This window comes from Phallusia mammillata, chromosome 5 (assembly GCF_965637545.1).
Source record: "Phallusia mammillata chromosome 5, kaPhaMamm4.hap1.1, whole genome shotgun sequence".
NCBI lineage: Eukaryota > Metazoa > Chordata > Ascidiacea > Phlebobranchia > Ascidiidae > Phallusia > Phallusia mammillata.
The window spans coordinates 22,796,571-22,808,588 of record NC_137256.1 but is presented as its reverse complement, the minus strand read 5'-3'; the positions used below and the strand labels follow the sequence as shown (position 1 = coordinate 22,808,588).

The following is a 12,018-nucleotide window of genomic DNA, read 5'->3' as shown; positions in this document are numbered from 1 at the left end:
AGTCAGACGCGTTATCCATTGCGCCACGCGCCCACACAAAAGCTGGCTGGAAGTATAAACGAGCATAAATGTCATGAATAGGAAGAAAATGACTATAAAAGCGAGCACGCCAGGACTCGAACCTGGAATCTTCTGATCCGAAGTCAGACGCGTTATCCATTGCGCCACGGGCCCACATGAAAGCTGGGTGGAAGTATAAAGGAGCATAAATGTCATGAATAGAAAGTAAAATGACTATAAAAGTGAGCACGCCAGGACTCGAACCTGGAATCTTCTGATCCGAAGTCAGACGCGTTATCCATTGCGCCACGTGCCCACATGAAAGGTGAGTGGAAGTATAAACGAGAATAAATGTCATGAATAGGAAGTAAAATGACAAAAGAGCGAGCACGCCAGGACTCGAACCTGGAATCTTCTGATCCGAAGTCAGACGCGTTATCCATTGCGCCACGCGCCCACACGAAAGCTGAGCGAGGGTATAAACGAGAATAAATGTCATGAATAGGAAGCAAAATGACAAAATAGCGAGCACGCCAGGACTCGAACCTGGAATCTTCTGATCCGAAGTCAGACGCGTTATCCATTGCGCGACGCGCCCACACGACAGCTGAGCGAGGGTATAAACGAGAATAAATGTCATGAATAGGAAGAAAATGACTATAAAAGCGAGCACGCCAGGACTCGAACCTGGAATCTTCTGATCCGAAGTCAGACGCGTTATCCATTGCGCCACGCGCCCACACAAAAGCTGGCTGGAAGTATAAACGAGCATAAATGTCATGAATAGGAAGAAAATGACTATAAAAGCGAACACGCCAGGACTCGAACCTGGAATCTTCTGATCCGAAGTCAGACGCGTTATCCATTGCGCCACGCGCCCACATGAAAGCTGGGTGGAAGTATAAAGGAGAATAAATGTCATGAATAGGAAGCAAAATGACAAAATAGCGAGCACGCCAGGACTCGAACCTGGAATCTTCTGATCCGAAGTCAGACGCGTTATCCATTGCGCCACGCGCCCACATGAAAGCTGAGTGGAAGTATAAACGAGAATAAATGTCATGAATAGGAATTAAAATGACAAAATAGCGAGCACGCCAGGAATCGAACCTGGAATCTTCTGATCCGTAGTCAGACGCGTTATCCATTGCGCCACGCGCCCACATGAGAGCTGGGTAGAAGTATAAAGGTGTAGAAATGTCAGTAATAGGAAGTAAAATGACTATAAAAGCGAGCACGCCAGGACTCGAACCTGGAATCTTCTGATCCGTAGTCAGACGCGTTATCTATTGCGCCACGCGCCCACATAAAAGCTGGCTGGAAGTATAAACGAGCATAAATGTCATGAATAGGAAGAAAATGACTACAAAAGCGAGCACGCCAGGACTCGAACCTGGAATCTTCTCATCCGAAGTCAGACGCGTTATCCATTGCGCCACGCGGCCTCGCGGCCACGCGGCCATATAAAAGCTGGCTGGAAGTATAAACGAGCACAAATGTCATGAATAGGAAGAAAATGACTATAAAAGTGAGCACGCCAGGACTCGAACCTCGAATCTTCTGATCCGAAGTCAGACGCGTTATCCATTGCGCCACGCGCCCACATGAGAGCTGGGTGGAAGTATAAAGGAGTAGAAATGTCAGGAATAGGAAGTAAAATGACTATAAAAGCGAGCACGCCAGGATTCGAACCTGGAATCTTCTGATCCGTAGTCAGACGCGTTATCTATTGCGCCACGCGCCCACATGAAAGCTGAGTGGAAGTATAAACGAGCATAAATGTCATGAATAGGAAGAAAATGACTATAAAAGCGAGCACGCCAGGACTCGAACTTGGAATCTTCTCATCCGAAGTCAGACGCGTTATCCATTGCGCCACGCGCCCACACAAAAGCTGGCTGGAAGTATAAACGAGCATAAATGTCATGAATAGGAAGAAAATGACTATAAAAGCGAGCACGCCAGGACTCGAACCTGGAATCTTCTGATCCGAAGTCAGACGCGTTATCCATTGCGCCACGGGCCCACATGAAAGCTGGGTGGAAGTATAAAGGAGCATAAATGTCATGAATAGAAAGTAAAATGACTATAAAAGTGAGCACGCCAGGACTCGAACCTGGAATCTTCTGATCCGAAGTCAGACGCGTTATCCATTGCGCCACGTGCCCACATGAAAGGTGAGTGGAAGTATAAACGAGAATAAATGTCATGAATAGGAAGTAAAATGACAAAAGAGCGAGCACGCCAGGACTCGAACCTGGAATCTTCTGATCCGAAGTCAGACGCGTTATCCATTGCGCCACGCGCCCACACGAAAGCTGAGCGAGGGTATAAACGAGAATAAATGTCATGAATAGGAAGCAAAATGACAAAATAGCGAGCACGCCAGGACTCGAACCTGGAATCTTCTGATCCGAAGTCAGACGCGTTATCCATTGCGCGACGCGCCCACACGACAGCTGAGCGAGGGTATAAACGAGAATAAATGTCATGAATAGGAAGAAAATGACTATAAAAGCGAGCACGCCAGGACTCGAACCTGGAATCTTCTCATCCGAAGTCAGACGCGTTATCCATTGCGCCACGCGCCCACACAAAAGCTGGCTGGAAGTATAAACGAGCATAAATGTCATGAATAGGAAGAAAATGACTATAAAAGCGAGCACGCCAGGACTCGAACCTGGAATCTTCTGATCCGAAGTCAGACGCGTTATCCATTGCGCCACGCGCCCACATGAAAGCTGGGTGGAAGTATAAAGGAGCATAAATGTCATGAATAGAAAGTAAAATGACTATAAAAGTGAGCACGCCAGGACTCGAACCTGGAATCTTCTGATCCGAAGTCAGACGCGTTATCCATTGCGCCACGCGCCCACATAAAAGCTGCCTGGAAGTATAAACGAGCATAAATGTCATGAATAGGAAGAAAATGACAATAAAAGCGAACACGCCAGGACTCGAACCTGGAATCTTCTGATCCGAAGTCAGACGCGTTATCCATTGCGCCACGCGCCCACATGAAAGCTGAGTGGAAGTATAAACGAGAATAAATGTCATGAATAGGAAGTAAAATGACAAAATAGCGAGCACGCCAGGACTCGAACCTGGAATCTTCTGATCCGAAGTCAGACGCGTTATCCATTGCGCCACGCGCCCACACGAAAGCTGAGCGAGGGTATAAACGAGAATAAATGACTCGAACCTGGAATCTTCTGATCCGAAGTCAGACGCGTTATCCATTGCGCCACGCGCCCACATGAAAGCTGGGTGGAAGTATAAAGGAGTAGAAATGTCAGGAATAGAAAGTAAAATGACTATAAAGCGAGCACGCCAGGACTCGAACCTGGAATCTTTTAATCCGAAGTCAGACGCGTTATCCATTGCGCCACGCGCCCACATGAAAGCTGGGTGGAAGTATAAACGAGAATAAATGTCATGAATAGGAAGTAAAATGACAAAATAGCGAGCACGCCAGGACTCGAACCTGGAATCTTCTGATCCGTAGTCAGACGCGTTATCCATTGCGCCACGCGCCCACATGAGAGCTGGGTAGAAATATAAAGGAGTAGAAATGTCAGTAATAGGAAGTAAAATGACTATAAAAGCGAGCACGCCAGGACTCGAACCTGGAATCTTCTGATCCGTAGTCAGACGCGTTATCCATTGCGCCACGCGCCCACACGAAAGCTGAGCGAGGGTATAAACGAGAATAAATGTCATGAATAGGAAGTAAAATAACAAAATAGCGAGCACGGCAGGACTCGAACCTGTAATCTTCTGATCCGAAGTCAGACGCGTTATCCATTGCGCCACGCGCCCACATGAAAGCTGAGTGGAAATATAAACGAGAATAAATGTCATCAATAGGAAGTAAAATGACAAAATAGCGAGCACGCCAGGACTCGAACCTGGAATCTTCTGATCCGAAGTCAGACGCGTTATCCATTGCGCCACGCGCCCACACAAAAGCTGAGCGAGGGTATAAACGAGAATAAATGTCATGAATAGGAAGCAAAATGACAAAATAGCGAGCACGCCAGGACTCGAACCTGGAATCTTCTGATCCGTAGTCAGACGCGTTATCCATTGCGCCACGCGCCCACATGAAAGCTGGGTAGAAGTATAAAGGAGTAGAAATGTCACGAATAGGAAGTAAAATGACTATAAAAGCGAGCACGCCAGGACTCGAACCTGGAATCTTCTGATCCGAAGTCAGACGCGTTATCCATTGCGCCACGCGCCCACATGAAAGCTGGGTGGAAGTATAAAGGAGTAGAAATGTCAGGAATAGAAAGTAAAATGACTATAAAAGCGAGCACGCCAGGACTCGAACCTCGAATCTTTTAATCCGAAGTCAGACGCGTTATCCATTGTGCCACGCGCCCACATGAAAGCTGAGTGGAAGTATAAACAAGCATAAATGTCATGAATAGAAAGTAAAATGACAAAATAGCGAGCACGCCAGGACTCGAACCTGGAATCTTCTGATCCGTAGTCAGACGCGTTATCCATTGCGCCACGCGCCCATATGAGAGCTGGGTAGAAGTATAAAGGAGTAGAAATGTCAGTAATAGGAAGTAAAATGACTAGAAAAGCGAGCACGTCAGGACTCGAACCTGGAATCTTCTGATCCGAAGTCAGACGCGTTATCCATTGCGCGACGCGCCCACATGAGAGCTGGGTGGAAGTATAAAGGAGTAGAAATGTCATGAATAGGAAGTAAAATGACTATAAAAGCGAGCACGCCAGGACTCGAACCTGGAATCTTCTGATCCGTAGTCAGACGCGTTATCCATTGCGCCACGCGCCCACATGAAAGCTGCCTGGAAGTATAAACGAGAATAAATGTCATGAATAGGAAGTAAAATGACAAAATAGCGAGCACGCCAGGACTCGAACCTGGAATCTTCTGATCCGAAGTCAGACGCGTTATCCATTGCGCCACGCGCCCACATGAAAGCTGAGTGGAAGTATAAACGAGAATAAATGTCATGAATAGGAAGTAAAATGACAAAATAGCGAGCACGCCAGGAATCGAACCTGGAATCTTCTGATCCGTAGTCAGACGCGTTATCCATTGCGCCACGCGCCCACATGAAAGCTGAGTGGAAGTATAAACGAGAATAAATGTCATGAATAGGAAGTAAAATGACAAAATAGCGAGCACGCCAGGACTCGAACCTGGAATCTTCTGATCCGAAGTCAGACGCGTTATCCATTGCGCCACGCGCCCACGCGACAGCTGAGCGAGGGTATAAACGAGAATAAATGTCATGAATAGAAAGTAAAATGACAAAATAGCGAGCACGCCAGGACTCGAACCTGGAATCTTCTGATCCGAAGTCAGACGCGTTATCCATTGCGCCACGCGCCCACATGAAAGCTGGGTGGAAGTATAAAGGAGCATAAATGTCATGAATAGAAAGTAAAATGACTATAAAAGCGAGCACGCCAGGACTCGAACCTGGAATCTTCTGATCCGAAGTCAGACGCGTTATCCATTGCGCCACGCGCCCACATGAAAGGTGAGTGGAAGTATAAACGAGATTAAATGTCATGAATAGGAAGTAAAATGACAAAATAGCGAGCACGCCAGGACTCGAACCTGGAATCTTCTGATCCGAAGTCAGACGCGTTATCCATTGCACCACGCGCCCACATGAAAGCTGGGTGGAACTATAAAGGAGCAGAAATGTCAGGAATAGGAAGAAAAATGACTACAAAAGCGAGCACGCCAGGACTCGAACCTGGAATCTTCTCATCCGAAGTCAGACGCGTTATCCATTGCGCCACGCGCCCACATGAAAGCTGGGTGGAAGTATAAAGGAGCATAGAAATGTCACGAATAGAAAGTATAATGACTATAAAAGCGAGCACGCCAGGACTCGAACCTGGAATCTTCTGATCCGTAGTCGGACGCGTTATCCATTGCGCCACGCGCCCAGATAAAAGCTGCCTGGAAGTATAAACGAGCATAAATGTCATGAATAGGAAGTAAAATGACAAAATAGCGAGCACGCCAGGACTCGAACCTGGAATCTTCTGATCCGTAGTCAGACGCGTTATCCATTGCGCCACGCGCCCACATGAAAGCTGGGTGGAAGTATAAAGGAGTAGAAATGTCAGGAATAGAAAGTAAAATGACTATAAAAGCGAGCACGCCAGGACTCGAACCTGGAATCTTCTGATCCGAAGTCAGACGCGTTATCCATTGCGCCACGCGCCCACATGAAAGCTGAGTGGAAGTACAAACGAGCATAAATGTCATGAATAGGAAGTAAAATGACAAAATAGCGAGCATGCCAGGACTCGAACCTGGAATCTTCAGATCCGTAGTCAGACGCGTTATCCATTGCGCCACGCGCCCACACGACAGCTGAGCGAGGGTATAAACGAGAATAAATGTCATGAATAGGAAGTAAAATGACAAAATAGCGAGCACGCCAGGACTCGAACCTGGAATCTTCTGATCCGTAGTCAGACGCGTTATCCATTGCGCCACGCGCCCACATGAAAGCTGGGTGGAAGTATAAAGGAGCATAAATGTCATGAATAGAAAGTAAAATGACTATAAAAGCGAGCACGCCAGGACTCGAACCTGGAATCTTCTGATCCGAAGTCAGACGCGTTATCCATTGCGCCACGCGCGCACATGAAAGCTGGGTGGAAGTATAAAGGAGTAGAAATGTCAGGAATAGAAAGTAAAATGACTATAAAAGCGAGCACGCCAGGACTCGAACCTCGAATCTTTTAATCCGAAGTCAGACGCGTTATCCATTGCGCCAAGCGCCCACATGAAAGCTGAGTGGAAGTATAAACGAGAATAAATGTCATGAATAGGAAGTAAAATGACAAAATAGCGAGCACGCCAGGACTCGAACCTGGAATCTTCTGATCCGAAGTCAGACGCGTTATCCATTGCGCGACTCGCCCACATGAGAGCTGGGTGAAAGTATAAACGAGAATAAATGTCATGAATAGGAAGTAAAATGACAAAAGAGCGAGCACGCCAGGACTCGAACCTGGAATCTTCTGATCCGAAGTCAGACGCGTTATCCATTGCGCGACGCGCCCACACGAAAGCTGAGCGAGGGTATAAACGAGAATAAATGTCATGAATAGGAAGCAAAATGACAAAATAGCGAGCACGCCAGGACTCGAACCTGGAATCTTCTGATCCGAAGTCAGACGCGTTATCCATTGCGCGACGCGCCCACACGACAGCTGAGCGAGGGTATAAACGAGAATAAATGTCATGAATAGGAAGAAAATGACTATAAAAGCGAGCACGCCAGGACTCGAACCTGGAATCTTCTCATCCGAAGTCAGACGCGTTATCCATTGCGCCACGCGCCCACATAAAAGCTGGCTGGAAGTATAAACGAGCATAAATGTCATGAATAGGAAGAAAATGACTATAAAAGTGAGTACGCCAGGACTCGAACCTCGAATCTTCTGATCCGAAGTCAGACGCGTTATCCATTGCGCCACGCGCCCACATGAGAGCTGGGTGGAAGTATAAAGGAGTAGAAATGTCAGGAATAGGAAGTAAAATGACTATAAAAGCGAGCACGCCAGGACTCGAACCTGGAATCTTCTGATCCGTAGTCAGACGCGTTATCCATTGCGCCACGCGCCCACATAAAAGCTGCCTGGAAGTATAAACGAGCATAAATGTCATGAATAGGAAGAAAATGACAATAAAAGCGAACACGCCAGGACTCGAACCTGGAATCTTCTGATCCGAAGTCAGACGCGTTATCCATTGCGCCACGCGCCCACATGAAAGCTGAGTGGAAGTATAAACGAGAATAAATGTCATGAATAGGAAGTAAAATGACAAAATAGCGAGCACGCCAGGACTCGAACCTGGAATCTTCTGATCCGAAGTCAGACGCGTTATCCATTGCGCCACGCGCCCACACGAAAGCTGAGCGAGGGTATAAACGAGAATAAATGACTCGAACCTGGAATCTTCTGATCCGAAGTCAGACGCGTTATCCATTGCGCCACGCGCCCACATGAAAGCTGGGTGGAAGTATAAAGGAGTAGAAATGTCAGGAATAGAAAGTAAAATGACTATAAAGCGAGCACGCCAGGACTCGAACCTGGAATCTTTTAATCCGAAGTCAGACGCGTTATCCATTGCGCCACGCGCCCACATGAAAGCTGAGTGGAAGTATAAACGAGAATAAATGTCATGAATAGGAAGTAAAATGACAAAATAGCGAGCACGCCAGGACTCGAACCTGGAATCTTCTGATCCGTAGTCAGACGCGTTATCCATTGCGCCACGCGCCCACATGAGAGCTGGGTAGAAGTATAAAGGAGTAGAAATGTCAGTAATAGGAAGTAAAATGACTATAAAAGCGAGCACGCCAGGACTCGAACCTGGAATCTTCTGATCCGTAGTCAGACGCGTTATCCATTGCGCCACGCGCCCACACGAAAGCTGAGCGAGGGTATAAACGAGAATAAATGTCATGAATAGGAAGTAAAATAACAAAATAGCGAGCACGGCAGGACTCGAACCTGGAATCTTCTGATCCGAAGTCAGACGCGTTATCCATTGCGCCACGCGCCCACATGAAAGCTGAGTGGAAATATAAACGAGAATAAATGTCATCAATAGGAAGTAAAATGACAAAATAGCGAGCACGCCAGGACTCGAACCTGGAATCTTCTGATCCGAAGTCAGACGCGTTATCCATTGCGCCACGCGCCCACACAAAAGCTGAGCGAGGGTATAAACGAGAATAAATGTCATGAATAGGAAGCAAAATGACAAAATAGCGAGCACGCCAGGACTCGAACCTGGAATCTTCTGATCCGTAGTCAGACGCGTTATCCATTGCGCCACGCGCCCACATGAAAGCTGGGTAGAAGTATAAAGGAGTAGAAATGTCACGAATAGGAAGTAAAATGACTATAAAAGCGAGCACGCCAGGACTCGAACCTGGAATCTTCTGATCCGAAGTCAGACGCGTTATCCATTGCGCCACGCGCCCACATGAAAGCTGGGTGGAAGTATAAAGGAGTAGAAATGTCAGGAATAGAAAGTAAAATGACTATAAAAGCGAGCACGCCAGGACTCGAACCTCGAATCTTTTAATCCGAAGTCAGACGCGTTATCCATTGCGCCACGCGCCCACATGAAAGCTGAGTGGAAGTATAAACAAGCATAAATGTCATGAATAGAAAGTAAAATGACAAAATAGCGAGCACGCCAGGACTCGAACCTGGAATCTTCTGATCCGTAGTCAGACGCGTTATCCATTGCGCCACGCGCCCATATGAGAGCTGGGTAGAAGTATAAAGGAGTAGAAATGTCAGTAATAGGAAGTAAAATGACTAGAAAAGCGAGCACGTCAGGACTCGAACCTGGAATCTTCTGATCCGAAGTCAGACGCGTTATCCATTGCGCGACGCGCCCACATGAGAGCTGGGTGGAAGTATAAAGGAGTAGAAATGTCATGAATAGGAAGTAAAATGACTATAAAAGCGAGCACGCCAGGACTCGAACCTGGAATCTTCTGATCCGTAGTCAGACGCGTTATCCATTGCGCCACGCGCCCACATGAAAGCTGCCTGGAAGTATAAACGAGAATAAATGTCATGAATAGGAAGTAAAATGACAAAATAGCGAGCACGCCAGGACTCGAACCTGGAATCTTCCGATCCGAAGTCAGACGCGTTATCCATTGCGCCACGCGCCCACATGAAAGCTGAGTGGAAGTATAAACGAGAATAAATGTCATGAATAGGAAGTAAAATGACAAAATAGCGAGCACGCCAGGAATCGAACCTGGAATCTTCTGATCCGTAGTCAGACGCGTTATCCATTGCGCCACGCGCCCACATGAAAGCTGAGTGGAAGTATAAACGAGAATAAATGTCATGAATAGGAAGTAAAATGACAAAATAGCGAGCACGCCAGGACTCGAACCTGGAATCTTCTGATCCGAAGTCAGACGCGTTATCCATTGCGCCACGCGCCCACGCGACAGCTGAGCGAGGGTATAAACGAGAATAAATGTCATGAATAGAAAGTAAAATGACAAAATAGCGAGCACGCCAGGACTCGAACCTGGAATCTTCTGATCCGAAGTCAGACGCGTTATCCATTGCGCCACGCGCCCACATGAAAGCTGGGTGGAAGTATAAAGGAGCATAAATGTCATGAATAGAAAGTAAAATGACTATAAAAGCGAGCACGCCAGGACTCGAACCTGGAATCTTCTGATCCGAAGTCAGACGCGTTATCCATTGCGCCACGCGCCCACATGAAAGGTGAGTGGAAGTATAAACGAGATTAAATGTCATGAATAGGAAGTAAAATGACAAAATAGCGAGCACGCCAGGACTCGAACCTGGAATCTTCTGATCCGAAGTCAGACGCGTTATCCATTGCACCACGCGCCCACATGAAAGCTGGGTGGAACTATAAAGGAGCAGAAATGTCAGGAATAGGAAGAAAAATGACTACAAAAGCGAGCACGCCAGGACTCGAACCTGGAATCTTCTCATCCGAAGTCAGACGCGTTATCCATTGCGCCACGCGCCCACATGAAAGCTGGGTGGAAGTATAAAGGAGCATAGAAATGTCACGAATAGAAAGTATAATGACTATAAAAGCGAGCACGCCAGGACTCGAACCTGGAATCTTCTGATCCGTAGTCGGACGCGTTATCCATTGCGCCACGCGCCCAGATAAAAGCTGCCTGGAAGTATAAACGAGCATAAATGTCATGAATAGGAAGTAAAATGACAAAATAGCGAGCACGCCAGGACTCGAACCTGGAATCTTCTGATCCGTAGTCAGACGCGTTATCCATTGCGCCACGCGCCCACATGAAAGCTGGGTGGAAGTATAAAGGAGTAGAAATGTCAGGAATAGAAAGTAAAATGACTATAAAAGCGAGCACGCCAGGACTCGAACCTGGAATCTTCTGATCCGAAGTCAGACGCGTTATCCATTGCGCCACGCGCCCACATGAAAGCTGAGTGGAAGTACAAACGAGCATAAATGTCATGAATAGGAAGTAAAATGACAAAATAGCGAGCATGCCAGGACTCGAACCTGGAATCTTCAGATCCGTAGTCAGACGCGTTATCCATTGCGCCACGCGCCCACACGACAGCTGAGCGAGGGTATAAACGAGAATAAATGTCATGAATAGGAAGTAAAATGACAAAATAGCGAGCACGCCAGGACTCGAACCTGGAATCTTCTGATCCGTAGTCAGACGCGTTATCCATTGCGCCACGCGCCCACATGAAAGCTGGGTGGAAGTATAAAGGAGCATAAATGTCATGAATAGAAAGTAAAATGACTATAAAAGCGAGCACGCCAGGACTCGAACCTGGAATCTTCTGATCCGAAGTCAGACGCGTTATCCATTGCGCCACGCGCGCACATGAAAGCTGGGTGGAAGTATAAAGGAGTAGAAATGTCAGGAATAGAAAGTAAAATGACTATAAAAGCGAGCACGCCAGGACTCGAACCTCGAATCTTTTAATCCGAAGTCAGACGCGTTATCCATTGCGCCAAGCGCCAACATGAAAGCTGAGTGGAAGTATAAACGAGAATAAATGTCATGAATAGGAAGTAAAATGACAAAATAGCGAGCACGCCAGGACTCGAACCTGGAATCTTCTGATCCGAAGTCAGACGCGTTATCCATTGCGCGACTCGCCCACATGAGAGCTGGGTGGAAGTATAAAGGAGTAGAAATGTCATGAATAGGAAGTAAAATGACTATAAAAGCGAGCACGCCAGGACTCGAACCTGGAATCTTCTGATCCGTAGTCAGACGCGTTATCCATTGCGCCACGCGCCCACATGAAAGCTGCCTGGAAGTAGAAACGAGCATAAATGTCATGAATAGGAAGTAAAATGACAAAATAGCGAGCACGCCAGGACTCGAACCTGGAATCTTCTGATCCGAAGTCAGACGCGTTATCCATTGCGCCACGTGTCCACATGAAAGCTGAGTGGAAGTATAAACGAGAATAAAT

At 47.0% G+C, this 12,018-nt stretch overlaps 77 non-coding genes across 77 annotated transcripts; all 77 read right to left on the bottom strand.

Annotated features, from left to right (window-relative positions):
• Positions 1–101: 101 nt before the first annotated feature.
• Trnar-ucg (transfer RNA arginine (anticodon UCG)) lies at positions 102–174 on the bottom strand. Its single transcript has one exon. It is a non-coding gene; the product is annotated as a tRNA-Arg (tRNA).
• A 69-nt stretch (positions 175–243) lies between these two features.
• Positions 244–316, bottom strand: Trnar-ucg (transfer RNA arginine (anticodon UCG)). The gene has a single exon. It is a non-coding gene; the product is annotated as a tRNA-Arg (tRNA).
• A 68-nt stretch (positions 317–384) lies between these two features.
• Positions 385–457, bottom strand: Trnar-ucg (transfer RNA arginine (anticodon UCG)). Its single transcript has one exon. It is a non-coding gene; the product is annotated as a tRNA-Arg (tRNA).
• A 68-nt stretch (positions 458–525) lies between these two features.
• On the bottom strand, positions 526–598 carry Trnar-ucg (transfer RNA arginine (anticodon UCG)). The gene has a single exon. It is a non-coding gene; the product is annotated as a tRNA-Arg (tRNA).
• A 68-nt stretch (positions 599–666) lies between these two features.
• On the bottom strand, positions 667–739 carry Trnar-ucg (transfer RNA arginine (anticodon UCG)). The gene has a single exon. It is a non-coding gene; the product is annotated as a tRNA-Arg (tRNA).
• A 68-nt stretch (positions 740–807) lies between these two features.
• On the bottom strand, positions 808–880 carry Trnar-ucg (transfer RNA arginine (anticodon UCG)). Its single transcript has one exon. It is a non-coding gene; the product is annotated as a tRNA-Arg (tRNA).
• A 68-nt stretch (positions 881–948) lies between these two features.
• On the bottom strand, positions 949–1,021 carry Trnar-ucg (transfer RNA arginine (anticodon UCG)). Its single transcript has one exon. It is a non-coding gene; the product is annotated as a tRNA-Arg (tRNA).
• A 68-nt stretch (positions 1,022–1,089) lies between these two features.
• Trnar-acg (transfer RNA arginine (anticodon ACG)) lies at positions 1,090–1,162 on the bottom strand. The gene has a single exon. It is a non-coding gene; the product is annotated as a tRNA-Arg (tRNA).
• Positions 1,163–1,231: 69 nt separating this feature from the next.
• Trnar-acg (transfer RNA arginine (anticodon ACG)) lies at positions 1,232–1,304 on the bottom strand. The gene has a single exon. It is a non-coding gene; the product is annotated as a tRNA-Arg (tRNA).
• Positions 1,305–1,529: 225 nt separating this feature from the next.
• Positions 1,530–1,602, bottom strand: Trnar-ucg (transfer RNA arginine (anticodon UCG)). Its single transcript has one exon. It is a non-coding gene; the product is annotated as a tRNA-Arg (tRNA).
• A 69-nt stretch (positions 1,603–1,671) lies between these two features.
• On the bottom strand, positions 1,672–1,744 carry Trnar-acg (transfer RNA arginine (anticodon ACG)). The gene has a single exon. It is a non-coding gene; the product is annotated as a tRNA-Arg (tRNA).
• A 209-nt stretch (positions 1,745–1,953) lies between these two features.
• On the bottom strand, positions 1,954–2,026 carry Trnar-ucg (transfer RNA arginine (anticodon UCG)). Its single transcript has one exon. It is a non-coding gene; the product is annotated as a tRNA-Arg (tRNA).
• A 69-nt stretch (positions 2,027–2,095) lies between these two features.
• Positions 2,096–2,168, bottom strand: Trnar-ucg (transfer RNA arginine (anticodon UCG)). Its single transcript has one exon. It is a non-coding gene; the product is annotated as a tRNA-Arg (tRNA).
• Positions 2,169–2,236: 68 nt separating this feature from the next.
• Positions 2,237–2,309, bottom strand: Trnar-ucg (transfer RNA arginine (anticodon UCG)). The gene has a single exon. It is a non-coding gene; the product is annotated as a tRNA-Arg (tRNA).
• Positions 2,310–2,377: 68 nt separating this feature from the next.
• Positions 2,378–2,450, bottom strand: Trnar-ucg (transfer RNA arginine (anticodon UCG)). The gene has a single exon. It is a non-coding gene; the product is annotated as a tRNA-Arg (tRNA).
• Positions 2,451–2,518: 68 nt separating this feature from the next.
• Trnar-ucg (transfer RNA arginine (anticodon UCG)) lies at positions 2,519–2,591 on the bottom strand. Its single transcript has one exon. It is a non-coding gene; the product is annotated as a tRNA-Arg (tRNA).
• Positions 2,592–2,659: 68 nt separating this feature from the next.
• Trnar-ucg (transfer RNA arginine (anticodon UCG)) lies at positions 2,660–2,732 on the bottom strand. Its single transcript has one exon. It is a non-coding gene; the product is annotated as a tRNA-Arg (tRNA).
• A 69-nt stretch (positions 2,733–2,801) lies between these two features.
• On the bottom strand, positions 2,802–2,874 carry Trnar-ucg (transfer RNA arginine (anticodon UCG)). Its single transcript has one exon. It is a non-coding gene; the product is annotated as a tRNA-Arg (tRNA).
• A 68-nt stretch (positions 2,875–2,942) lies between these two features.
• On the bottom strand, positions 2,943–3,015 carry Trnar-ucg (transfer RNA arginine (anticodon UCG)). Its single transcript has one exon. It is a non-coding gene; the product is annotated as a tRNA-Arg (tRNA).
• A 68-nt stretch (positions 3,016–3,083) lies between these two features.
• Trnar-ucg (transfer RNA arginine (anticodon UCG)) lies at positions 3,084–3,156 on the bottom strand. The gene has a single exon. It is a non-coding gene; the product is annotated as a tRNA-Arg (tRNA).
• Positions 3,157–3,322: 166 nt separating this feature from the next.
• Trnar-ucg (transfer RNA arginine (anticodon UCG)) lies at positions 3,323–3,395 on the bottom strand. The gene has a single exon. It is a non-coding gene; the product is annotated as a tRNA-Arg (tRNA).
• Positions 3,396–3,463: 68 nt separating this feature from the next.
• Trnar-acg (transfer RNA arginine (anticodon ACG)) lies at positions 3,464–3,536 on the bottom strand. The gene has a single exon. It is a non-coding gene; the product is annotated as a tRNA-Arg (tRNA).
• A 69-nt stretch (positions 3,537–3,605) lies between these two features.
• Trnar-acg (transfer RNA arginine (anticodon ACG)) lies at positions 3,606–3,678 on the bottom strand. The gene has a single exon. It is a non-coding gene; the product is annotated as a tRNA-Arg (tRNA).
• Positions 3,679–3,746: 68 nt separating this feature from the next.
• Positions 3,747–3,819, bottom strand: Trnar-ucg (transfer RNA arginine (anticodon UCG)). The gene has a single exon. It is a non-coding gene; the product is annotated as a tRNA-Arg (tRNA).
• A 68-nt stretch (positions 3,820–3,887) lies between these two features.
• Trnar-ucg (transfer RNA arginine (anticodon UCG)) lies at positions 3,888–3,960 on the bottom strand. The gene has a single exon. It is a non-coding gene; the product is annotated as a tRNA-Arg (tRNA).
• Positions 3,961–4,028: 68 nt separating this feature from the next.
• On the bottom strand, positions 4,029–4,101 carry Trnar-acg (transfer RNA arginine (anticodon ACG)). The gene has a single exon. It is a non-coding gene; the product is annotated as a tRNA-Arg (tRNA).
• Positions 4,102–4,170: 69 nt separating this feature from the next.
• On the bottom strand, positions 4,171–4,243 carry Trnar-ucg (transfer RNA arginine (anticodon UCG)). Its single transcript has one exon. It is a non-coding gene; the product is annotated as a tRNA-Arg (tRNA).
• Positions 4,244–4,453: 210 nt separating this feature from the next.
• On the bottom strand, positions 4,454–4,526 carry Trnar-acg (transfer RNA arginine (anticodon ACG)). The gene has a single exon. It is a non-coding gene; the product is annotated as a tRNA-Arg (tRNA).
• Positions 4,527–4,595: 69 nt separating this feature from the next.
• Positions 4,596–4,668, bottom strand: Trnar-ucg (transfer RNA arginine (anticodon UCG)). The gene has a single exon. It is a non-coding gene; the product is annotated as a tRNA-Arg (tRNA).
• Positions 4,669–4,737: 69 nt separating this feature from the next.
• Positions 4,738–4,810, bottom strand: Trnar-acg (transfer RNA arginine (anticodon ACG)). The gene has a single exon. It is a non-coding gene; the product is annotated as a tRNA-Arg (tRNA).
• Positions 4,811–4,878: 68 nt separating this feature from the next.
• On the bottom strand, positions 4,879–4,951 carry Trnar-ucg (transfer RNA arginine (anticodon UCG)). The gene has a single exon. It is a non-coding gene; the product is annotated as a tRNA-Arg (tRNA).
• A 68-nt stretch (positions 4,952–5,019) lies between these two features.
• Trnar-acg (transfer RNA arginine (anticodon ACG)) lies at positions 5,020–5,092 on the bottom strand. Its single transcript has one exon. It is a non-coding gene; the product is annotated as a tRNA-Arg (tRNA).
• A 68-nt stretch (positions 5,093–5,160) lies between these two features.
• On the bottom strand, positions 5,161–5,233 carry Trnar-ucg (transfer RNA arginine (anticodon UCG)). Its single transcript has one exon. It is a non-coding gene; the product is annotated as a tRNA-Arg (tRNA).
• A 68-nt stretch (positions 5,234–5,301) lies between these two features.
• Positions 5,302–5,374, bottom strand: Trnar-ucg (transfer RNA arginine (anticodon UCG)). Its single transcript has one exon. It is a non-coding gene; the product is annotated as a tRNA-Arg (tRNA).
• Positions 5,375–5,443: 69 nt separating this feature from the next.
• Trnar-ucg (transfer RNA arginine (anticodon UCG)) lies at positions 5,444–5,516 on the bottom strand. Its single transcript has one exon. It is a non-coding gene; the product is annotated as a tRNA-Arg (tRNA).
• A 68-nt stretch (positions 5,517–5,584) lies between these two features.
• Trnar-ucg (transfer RNA arginine (anticodon UCG)) lies at positions 5,585–5,657 on the bottom strand. The gene has a single exon. It is a non-coding gene; the product is annotated as a tRNA-Arg (tRNA).
• A 69-nt stretch (positions 5,658–5,726) lies between these two features.
• On the bottom strand, positions 5,727–5,799 carry Trnar-ucg (transfer RNA arginine (anticodon UCG)). Its single transcript has one exon. It is a non-coding gene; the product is annotated as a tRNA-Arg (tRNA).
• Positions 5,800–5,870: 71 nt separating this feature from the next.
• On the bottom strand, positions 5,871–5,943 carry Trnar-acg (transfer RNA arginine (anticodon ACG)). The gene has a single exon. It is a non-coding gene; the product is annotated as a tRNA-Arg (tRNA).
• A 68-nt stretch (positions 5,944–6,011) lies between these two features.
• Trnar-acg (transfer RNA arginine (anticodon ACG)) lies at positions 6,012–6,084 on the bottom strand. The gene has a single exon. It is a non-coding gene; the product is annotated as a tRNA-Arg (tRNA).
• A 69-nt stretch (positions 6,085–6,153) lies between these two features.
• Trnar-ucg (transfer RNA arginine (anticodon UCG)) lies at positions 6,154–6,226 on the bottom strand. The gene has a single exon. It is a non-coding gene; the product is annotated as a tRNA-Arg (tRNA).
• A 68-nt stretch (positions 6,227–6,294) lies between these two features.
• Trnar-acg (transfer RNA arginine (anticodon ACG)) lies at positions 6,295–6,367 on the bottom strand. The gene has a single exon. It is a non-coding gene; the product is annotated as a tRNA-Arg (tRNA).
• A 68-nt stretch (positions 6,368–6,435) lies between these two features.
• Trnar-acg (transfer RNA arginine (anticodon ACG)) lies at positions 6,436–6,508 on the bottom strand. The gene has a single exon. It is a non-coding gene; the product is annotated as a tRNA-Arg (tRNA).
• Positions 6,509–6,575: 67 nt separating this feature from the next.
• Positions 6,576–6,650, bottom strand: Trnar-ucg (transfer RNA arginine (anticodon UCG)). The gene has a single exon. It is a non-coding gene; the product is annotated as a tRNA-Arg (tRNA).
• A 210-nt stretch (positions 6,651–6,860) lies between these two features.
• Positions 6,861–6,933, bottom strand: Trnar-ucg (transfer RNA arginine (anticodon UCG)). Its single transcript has one exon. It is a non-coding gene; the product is annotated as a tRNA-Arg (tRNA).
• A 68-nt stretch (positions 6,934–7,001) lies between these two features.
• Positions 7,002–7,074, bottom strand: Trnar-ucg (transfer RNA arginine (anticodon UCG)). The gene has a single exon. It is a non-coding gene; the product is annotated as a tRNA-Arg (tRNA).
• Positions 7,075–7,142: 68 nt separating this feature from the next.
• Trnar-ucg (transfer RNA arginine (anticodon UCG)) lies at positions 7,143–7,215 on the bottom strand. The gene has a single exon. It is a non-coding gene; the product is annotated as a tRNA-Arg (tRNA).
• A 68-nt stretch (positions 7,216–7,283) lies between these two features.
• Positions 7,284–7,356, bottom strand: Trnar-ucg (transfer RNA arginine (anticodon UCG)). The gene has a single exon. It is a non-coding gene; the product is annotated as a tRNA-Arg (tRNA).
• Positions 7,357–7,424: 68 nt separating this feature from the next.
• On the bottom strand, positions 7,425–7,497 carry Trnar-ucg (transfer RNA arginine (anticodon UCG)). The gene has a single exon. It is a non-coding gene; the product is annotated as a tRNA-Arg (tRNA).
• Positions 7,498–7,566: 69 nt separating this feature from the next.
• Positions 7,567–7,639, bottom strand: Trnar-acg (transfer RNA arginine (anticodon ACG)). Its single transcript has one exon. It is a non-coding gene; the product is annotated as a tRNA-Arg (tRNA).
• A 68-nt stretch (positions 7,640–7,707) lies between these two features.
• Trnar-ucg (transfer RNA arginine (anticodon UCG)) lies at positions 7,708–7,780 on the bottom strand. Its single transcript has one exon. It is a non-coding gene; the product is annotated as a tRNA-Arg (tRNA).
• A 68-nt stretch (positions 7,781–7,848) lies between these two features.
• Trnar-ucg (transfer RNA arginine (anticodon UCG)) lies at positions 7,849–7,921 on the bottom strand. Its single transcript has one exon. It is a non-coding gene; the product is annotated as a tRNA-Arg (tRNA).
• Positions 7,922–8,087: 166 nt separating this feature from the next.
• Positions 8,088–8,160, bottom strand: Trnar-ucg (transfer RNA arginine (anticodon UCG)). Its single transcript has one exon. It is a non-coding gene; the product is annotated as a tRNA-Arg (tRNA).
• Positions 8,161–8,228: 68 nt separating this feature from the next.
• Positions 8,229–8,301, bottom strand: Trnar-acg (transfer RNA arginine (anticodon ACG)). Its single transcript has one exon. It is a non-coding gene; the product is annotated as a tRNA-Arg (tRNA).
• Positions 8,302–8,370: 69 nt separating this feature from the next.
• On the bottom strand, positions 8,371–8,443 carry Trnar-acg (transfer RNA arginine (anticodon ACG)). Its single transcript has one exon. It is a non-coding gene; the product is annotated as a tRNA-Arg (tRNA).
• A 68-nt stretch (positions 8,444–8,511) lies between these two features.
• Positions 8,512–8,584, bottom strand: Trnar-ucg (transfer RNA arginine (anticodon UCG)). The gene has a single exon. It is a non-coding gene; the product is annotated as a tRNA-Arg (tRNA).
• A 68-nt stretch (positions 8,585–8,652) lies between these two features.
• Positions 8,653–8,725, bottom strand: Trnar-ucg (transfer RNA arginine (anticodon UCG)). The gene has a single exon. It is a non-coding gene; the product is annotated as a tRNA-Arg (tRNA).
• A 68-nt stretch (positions 8,726–8,793) lies between these two features.
• Trnar-acg (transfer RNA arginine (anticodon ACG)) lies at positions 8,794–8,866 on the bottom strand. The gene has a single exon. It is a non-coding gene; the product is annotated as a tRNA-Arg (tRNA).
• A 69-nt stretch (positions 8,867–8,935) lies between these two features.
• Trnar-ucg (transfer RNA arginine (anticodon UCG)) lies at positions 8,936–9,008 on the bottom strand. The gene has a single exon. It is a non-coding gene; the product is annotated as a tRNA-Arg (tRNA).
• A 210-nt stretch (positions 9,009–9,218) lies between these two features.
• Positions 9,219–9,291, bottom strand: Trnar-acg (transfer RNA arginine (anticodon ACG)). The gene has a single exon. It is a non-coding gene; the product is annotated as a tRNA-Arg (tRNA).
• Positions 9,292–9,360: 69 nt separating this feature from the next.
• On the bottom strand, positions 9,361–9,433 carry Trnar-ucg (transfer RNA arginine (anticodon UCG)). The gene has a single exon. It is a non-coding gene; the product is annotated as a tRNA-Arg (tRNA).
• Positions 9,434–9,502: 69 nt separating this feature from the next.
• On the bottom strand, positions 9,503–9,575 carry Trnar-acg (transfer RNA arginine (anticodon ACG)). Its single transcript has one exon. It is a non-coding gene; the product is annotated as a tRNA-Arg (tRNA).
• A 68-nt stretch (positions 9,576–9,643) lies between these two features.
• On the bottom strand, positions 9,644–9,716 carry Trnar-ucg (transfer RNA arginine (anticodon UCG)). Its single transcript has one exon. It is a non-coding gene; the product is annotated as a tRNA-Arg (tRNA).
• Positions 9,717–9,784: 68 nt separating this feature from the next.
• On the bottom strand, positions 9,785–9,857 carry Trnar-acg (transfer RNA arginine (anticodon ACG)). The gene has a single exon. It is a non-coding gene; the product is annotated as a tRNA-Arg (tRNA).
• Positions 9,858–9,925: 68 nt separating this feature from the next.
• Trnar-ucg (transfer RNA arginine (anticodon UCG)) lies at positions 9,926–9,998 on the bottom strand. Its single transcript has one exon. It is a non-coding gene; the product is annotated as a tRNA-Arg (tRNA).
• Positions 9,999–10,066: 68 nt separating this feature from the next.
• Trnar-ucg (transfer RNA arginine (anticodon UCG)) lies at positions 10,067–10,139 on the bottom strand. The gene has a single exon. It is a non-coding gene; the product is annotated as a tRNA-Arg (tRNA).
• Positions 10,140–10,208: 69 nt separating this feature from the next.
• On the bottom strand, positions 10,209–10,281 carry Trnar-ucg (transfer RNA arginine (anticodon UCG)). The gene has a single exon. It is a non-coding gene; the product is annotated as a tRNA-Arg (tRNA).
• Positions 10,282–10,349: 68 nt separating this feature from the next.
• Positions 10,350–10,422, bottom strand: Trnar-ucg (transfer RNA arginine (anticodon UCG)). Its single transcript has one exon. It is a non-coding gene; the product is annotated as a tRNA-Arg (tRNA).
• A 69-nt stretch (positions 10,423–10,491) lies between these two features.
• Positions 10,492–10,564, bottom strand: Trnar-ucg (transfer RNA arginine (anticodon UCG)). The gene has a single exon. It is a non-coding gene; the product is annotated as a tRNA-Arg (tRNA).
• Positions 10,565–10,635: 71 nt separating this feature from the next.
• Trnar-acg (transfer RNA arginine (anticodon ACG)) lies at positions 10,636–10,708 on the bottom strand. The gene has a single exon. It is a non-coding gene; the product is annotated as a tRNA-Arg (tRNA).
• Positions 10,709–10,776: 68 nt separating this feature from the next.
• Positions 10,777–10,849, bottom strand: Trnar-acg (transfer RNA arginine (anticodon ACG)). The gene has a single exon. It is a non-coding gene; the product is annotated as a tRNA-Arg (tRNA).
• Positions 10,850–10,918: 69 nt separating this feature from the next.
• On the bottom strand, positions 10,919–10,991 carry Trnar-ucg (transfer RNA arginine (anticodon UCG)). The gene has a single exon. It is a non-coding gene; the product is annotated as a tRNA-Arg (tRNA).
• Positions 10,992–11,059: 68 nt separating this feature from the next.
• Positions 11,060–11,132, bottom strand: Trnar-acg (transfer RNA arginine (anticodon ACG)). The gene has a single exon. It is a non-coding gene; the product is annotated as a tRNA-Arg (tRNA).
• A 68-nt stretch (positions 11,133–11,200) lies between these two features.
• Positions 11,201–11,273, bottom strand: Trnar-acg (transfer RNA arginine (anticodon ACG)). The gene has a single exon. It is a non-coding gene; the product is annotated as a tRNA-Arg (tRNA).
• A 67-nt stretch (positions 11,274–11,340) lies between these two features.
• Trnar-ucg (transfer RNA arginine (anticodon UCG)) lies at positions 11,341–11,415 on the bottom strand. Its single transcript has one exon. It is a non-coding gene; the product is annotated as a tRNA-Arg (tRNA).
• A 210-nt stretch (positions 11,416–11,625) lies between these two features.
• Positions 11,626–11,698, bottom strand: Trnar-ucg (transfer RNA arginine (anticodon UCG)). Its single transcript has one exon. It is a non-coding gene; the product is annotated as a tRNA-Arg (tRNA).
• Positions 11,699–11,767: 69 nt separating this feature from the next.
• Trnar-acg (transfer RNA arginine (anticodon ACG)) lies at positions 11,768–11,840 on the bottom strand. The gene has a single exon. It is a non-coding gene; the product is annotated as a tRNA-Arg (tRNA).
• A 68-nt stretch (positions 11,841–11,908) lies between these two features.
• Positions 11,909–11,981, bottom strand: Trnar-ucg (transfer RNA arginine (anticodon UCG)). Its single transcript has one exon. It is a non-coding gene; the product is annotated as a tRNA-Arg (tRNA).
• Between the last annotated feature and the right edge of the window lie 37 nt (positions 11,982–12,018).